The following is a 6,546-nucleotide window of genomic DNA, read 5'->3' on the forward strand; positions in this document are numbered from 1 at the left end:
ATTGTATATAAAATATATGTACACATAATATTGCTCAATTTCATAGTCTTGGACTCAACCCTCAACCAATTAACTTAAATGAAAAGTTAAGAGATAGATATCAATTTGTGTAAAAAAAAAAAAAAATTGTTATAAGAATATAATAAGTAAATACTATGCTAATTGTTTCCAAGTGACCCAAATATTTTAGTGAAATCCCATTATCCTTAAAAAAGAAAAGTGTTACAATTATAGAAGAAGAGGAATAAATATGGAATCCACCTTATAACTAATTTTGTAAAAGAAAGAAAAAGAAGTTTTGTTGTTTATATTTGTATCATTTGAACCAGAATGTGACACTATTATTTTATTCTTTCAAATGGAACGAATTTAAATCAAATTAATGTAGATTTAACTTTATGTTTAACTCTTGTTACGAAACTCATCTTGTTAGTAATTTTTTTTCTCATTTAATGATTTTACTTTATCGTCTCTAATAGTTTTTTTTTTTCTAATAATTCATTGTCATCTCCTCTAATCTTACTCTTTACGAATTAATTAAATAAAACTCGATTCCAAGTTAACTGTTTTAGTTTCTAAATGAACTCAAACTAATTTTTAATCCATTACTAATTTAAAAACATAAATATTTAACAATTCTTAAAAGAGAACATGCCAGAATGTCTTTATGTTGATAGAGGATGATTGTCTTAACCAAAGGTGTAGGCAGGCTTGTCTAATTTAGAAAGCTGAAGATTGAAAGAAAAAAAAGGAAAAAAAGACTGTTGACCACCTTCATTAATAATGTTAAAATTGCACTAAAATATAGAAGGTGGTTGAGATTAGAATCGTGAAGAGCATAAATAACATTGCCGCCTGCAACTGATTCTCTTTCTATTTCTTTTTGGGATTTTGATAGGACTTTGGCAATATGGCTTCAATCTCGAGGAACTACAATCAACGGGGTTTAGCTTTATTATGGCCTTTTTTATTTTTTTGAAAACTATTAAAAATTCCTTCAGACAGTTGTGGATATAGGGGATAAGGGTTTTTTTTTTTTTATAAATTTATAATTTTGTATGAGTGTTCAATATATTCATTTCAGTGAAGTTATTAATATTCAGTGAAATTCTAGGAGTGCTTTTGAGAATAATCATAGGTCTGTTTTTCATATTTTTTGTACAAAACCAAAAAAAGGAAAATTCATTCAATCTCACTGAAAACAGAAAACATAATCAAAGCTTGTAATGATAATCAGTCAACAATGTAATTGTGCAATTAATGGGAGCTCAAAGATGTGAAATGTTTAACTAAATAAAGTGAAAAAAAGTTTGGTATATTTGGAAAAGAATCCTAAGTGTTTGACGGTTTGATAATGAGAAGCGCAGGGACCCATTGTAACAGTTGTGGTGTTGCTTCTTGGTATTGTTCAAAAGCAGCGAAAAAGGACAGAGACTTGCATTATTGTTTTACACTTTTTCAAACTTTGAATAGAGAGACAAAGAGAGAGAAAGATAAGCCAAGAGTTAGCAATTAAACAGAGACACCCACATTTTTTTCTTTCCCTTCTTTTGATGTTCAACATTCTGCAAAAGCAATCCCATCCCCATTTCTTTCTTTCTCTCTCTCTCTCTCTGACACTACCCAAACCCTTTCTTTTATAATTTAAAAGCAGTATCATTCAACCATCCAATCCCATAAAATTTATAAAACAAATTCAAACTTAAAAATTAAATATTCATTCAATTCCATTATCCTCCCTCCCCTTTTACTTTTTGACTGTACATTTGTTATTTCACCCTCTCCCACATCATCATTTACTCCTAAACCATACCTAATTTCCCTGCCTTCCCCACCCATTAAAGCCGGGAGAAAAAAAAAAAGAATCTTGTAATTGCCCACCATTTCTCTAAGATATACAAGGTGGTTTCACCCCCTGTCAAAAACTTTTGCTATTAGAACACAGTTGCATCACCCTAAAACACACACAATGTGCCAGTCCACAATCTGCCTCACCAAAATTTCCACAATTAATATACCTGTTGCTTTGTTGCTTTTGGGGGTGGTGAAAGAACCAGATTTTCAATTACTGGTTTCAGTTTCACTCCGATTATCTCTTGTTCTTCTTTCTGTTTCCCATCATCACTTGTCCTCTATAAATATTCTGTGTATGAAATCGCGGAATCTTTTAGAGTATAGCTTAGGATCAACAGCAGAGATGGACGTGGGATCCACCTGCAAGGATTTGTATGCATGTTCTAGCTTTTTGCTAATATCATAATCCTGAAGAATGTCAATGATACCAAAATATAGGACTACGTCATATATCTCGCCACCTCTAGGTGACAGTGAAGGGGTTGAGTTGCAACTTCCACTGCCTACAAACTGATCTACATAGATTCTTGTCACTCTTTGTGCTCTGGCTGGTGTGTTTGCTCCTAACCGGATTAGTGGCCCCCTGCAATATCACAAGAAGGCAGAAAATTATCAAACAAATTATATTAAGTCAAAAAGAAATTTTAAATCAGTAAAATGACCATACTAAAATACAACTGCCATTTCCAATCACAAGCATAATCATTTCTCAATTATAGGTAATGCAGTTTTATTGAGCCATCAAAGGTCATCAAATGGAAATTAGTATTAAATGATTTTGACAATATCAAATGTTTCCCTAACACTTCAAAGTTTCATCAAAATACATCATCCATAGTTCCATTGGGCAATCAGTGAATGGAGATGATTCAACAGTTACGAAAGAAAGCTTTCATAAAAACAAGAAGCCCCACCTAAATCTCTTGTCAACAAAATTACCCACATCTTCACCACAACTCAAAGCATTTTCATTCATTCTTCCACCACAAAGATTGACCTTAGGAGAAGAAAATTGATAATACAACCAACTTGGGATTAGACATACAATTAGAAACAGACAAAATAAATTTTGTACAACCAACAACTTTTTCTTGTTCAGGAAATAACCACATTTTCATGGTTTTTGCAAATTGATAATTTCAGAGGGACTCATTGTATTCAGCTACCCTCATTAGAATAAAGATGAAAATGTGCCACATGCACAACAATAAAGTTCAACAGATCCCACTGAAGGGCCCCAAATTTGAATATTAGGCAACAAATGCATTTATTTTTACTTTTTACTGTGATGACATATGAGATTTTGTAAATATACAAGCATTCTATTCAGGTAAAATTCAGAGTTCAAAATTAAGGAATATATTTAAGTAGTCTAGATCTACAGAACGTACCGGACTACTATAAAATTAATCTATGTGGCTGAATTTACTTCTTTATAACCCCAATATCATTACACTTTATTTGTATGTCATAACATAGATAAGCAAGATAGTTTGCATCCTCTTATACCAGATTTACATTATAGGGATGTCAGTAAGAGAAGGTGAGATTGACAAGGTTTATCTGCTTGTGACAACTTACAAAAGCCCTAAAGCATTCAACAAATGATTTAAAGAATAAGGGAATGATGAAAAGTAGAATACATACTGGCCTTCCATAACCCAGTCCATATCTGGCAGCAAGTGATATCCACGCATGCATGTCTCAGTGAGACTCACACCTCTTTTGTCTGATTAAAATTAAAGCACTCCATATTTAGTATTCAATTTATTGCAAGACGAAATTTAACATACTACAAAGCTAAGAAAGAAGATAATTTACCAATATGCTTATCATTTGGTGACATCTTCATCTCATCACCAGAGTAATCATCACGAAAATGAAGACCAATCAGGAGACTGTAATCCATAATTCTCTCTGCTTCCAAGAACTCACAATCTCTATCAATTTGCCTATGTACAATATAGGATACATGATCAATGAAAATCAAAGCCAAAACAATGTGCATTTGTCAGTGTGTGTGACAGAGAGAGAGTTATTTATCTAAAATAGATGTAAAGAAAGAAAATGATACACAACAATCTAAAATTTACCGGATCAGTTCTTGAAACCATGAGTGTTCCAGGTGAAATACAAAATTAAGATCAAGGTCTTTTAGTGTGGTTGTTTCATCAATTTCCTCCTCAGGCTTATCAGTAAGACGACCATAAGAAGAGCCTTTTAGGTCGAAACGTTTATGAATACGATACTCCGAGCAAAAGAGATTGCCGATTACAATAAACCGAGTCTGGTTTCCCATTCAATCAGTATAAATGAAATTGCATAAACCACACTTAATCAATGGATTGAAATGCAAAACTTTGTAGTATAATCATACCTTTTGACCTCCCACTGGTTTAACACAATGTACGCCAAAAAACCTGGTTACCAAGGAATTCTTGTACTCACAAACATGTTGGTAGTAGCTTGGAAGCATTCGAGTAAGCACCTGAACATGGTTACCAACCAATTTGTGAAAATCAATTGACCCTGGAATAGAATGTATAGTAAACTGAGAAAACAAACACTGGAAACAAGAAACAGAACTAACTGCTTATTCCCAACATTACTATTTGAGTAACATTCACTTTCCAAAATTTTTTGTGTGCACATTCTCCATTTTTGTTTAATGAACTAGTTAAAAGGAATGGGAACTAACCTTGACTTCAGATTTCTTCACAGTTTTTATCATAAATCGGTCATCTTGAGTTAGGTAAAAGAAGCTTCCACTCTTTCCCGGGAAGATAATTCTCTAAGTGCATCATTTCCACAAATAGCCAACATGTAATCCGCTGGATCTATTGCAAACAATTCCCTCAAATGTCTAAATTCCAAACAAAGTAGCCACCACCATAATTTAGAAAACTACACAGATATTAAAACTTGATATACCAAGAAATCCACAGGAAACAACAAATCAAACTATAATTGAAAATATGAATTCTCAACAACCACATTAAAATTTCCAGCTACCTGAACACCATAGGACAATAATCCTTCCATCTAAAGTCTACGGACTGATGGGGCGGGGTATACTTTGAACCCTCCGGCGGGAACCTTGTCCAAAACTTCTCCTTCGGATCAAAATCACTTTGCCTAAGTTCCCTTAAAATTGAAGCATGTTTTCCTACAGAATGCCTTCAAACCAAACACCAGCGACAAGAAATCAAGCCAAACCAAACCAACGAAAAGCAATATCTTAGTTTTGTATTTAATGAGGTCATTACCTGATACCCAATTGAAGATTGAGCATTAAATCATAGTTCTTGTGTCCTTTTGATATTGTCTGACCGGGTTTCTTTATCTCATCATCAATAGCAGCAGACCCACAAGGACTTTTCTGAAATTTCTCAACCTCAATTCCTGCAAATTGATTACAAAATCTCCCATCCTTATATAACCTCGACGCTGCTTCCACATTATCAACAATATCACAAGTAATATCCCCAGCTTCTCCATTCAATTCCCATATACACAACCTCGGACGATCGACGGACGATCTGTTCCTCCCTTCCATTACTTCAAAACCCTTCTCTTTTTCCTCATTTTTCAAATTCTCATTCTTCACATTTGACAATGTAAACACTCCTTTACCTTTAGGAAGCCCATTTTCCCAGTAACCTTCATATCTGTTCCCATTACTCCAACTCAGAACTCCTTTACCAAAGATAACTCCATTTTTCCACTCTCCCAAATAAACATTCCCATCTCTCCAAGTGTACTTCCCATGACCGTCCATCAAATTAAACTTCCATGAACCTTCATACACATCACCATTAGCATAACGTTTCACGCCATACCCATGTTTCCGGTCATTGTTCCAAGAGCCTTTATACGTGTCACCATCTACGCCAATGAAAGTCCCTTCACCGTCCATACGACCGGACTTAAAATGACCTTGATACGTCGCCCCAGAAGGCCAGGAAAATTTTCCCTCACCATAAGCCTTGCCTCGCTTCCACTCACCTTCGTACATGCAACCATCCGACCAAACGTACTTGCCCTTTCCATGAGGAACGTTACCGGAGAAGTATCCGGTGTATAGGTCGCCGTTGGGGAGAATTTTTTCAACAACAGCGGAGGGTTGTTGATCGCGAGTGGGAGTGACGCGCCGGGTGTTGGTCTGGTGGGATCGGGTTTTTGTGGTGTTATTATTTGGTGGTGAGACTAGCAGTTGTTGGAGAGTTTCTTGCATGTTTTTGCGTTGAGGGTTTTAAAGAAGTGAAGGCGACATTATTGTCGAGACAAATGGCGGTGATTCTGTTTGTTTGTGCTGTTGGTGTGGAGAAGAAGAAGAAGAAGAATGAGAAAATGAGAATTCTACAAACAGAAGAAGCGGAGAGCGAAAGCGAAAGTTAAAACTAATGGGCATGATGGGCCGGCTTTCTTTCTTTCAGTACACTTTCACTCCTCCCTCTGTTTTCCTTTTACTATCAAAAGGCCTTTATGTTTTAGGATTTATCACTCATCCTACAATTATTTACAAAAATCATGTGGGTTATTTATATTATCATGAATTCTTTTATTATATGTAGTTAAGAAATTATATTTCTGGGACTTTTTTAATAAAAATAAATGAATTTTTAGTGAAAAAAATTAATAGTTTTGAAAAATTAAGTTATATTTACTTTAAACTTAATAATAATGTTATTA

The 6,546-nt window shown here is 34.5% G+C and overlaps 1 pseudogene; it reads right to left on the reverse strand.

Annotated features, from left to right (window-relative positions):
- Positions 1-1,505: 1,505 nt before the first annotated feature.
- On the reverse strand, positions 1,506-6,285 carry LOC123192898 (annotated as a pseudogene).
- Between the last annotated feature and the right edge of the window lie 261 nt (positions 6,286-6,546).

The sequence above is a fragment of the Mangifera indica genome, chromosome 1 (genome assembly GCF_011075055.1).
Source record: "Mangifera indica cultivar Alphonso chromosome 1, CATAS_Mindica_2.1, whole genome shotgun sequence".
NCBI classification, from domain to species: domain Eukaryota; kingdom Viridiplantae; phylum Streptophyta; class Magnoliopsida; order Sapindales; family Anacardiaceae; genus Mangifera; species Mangifera indica.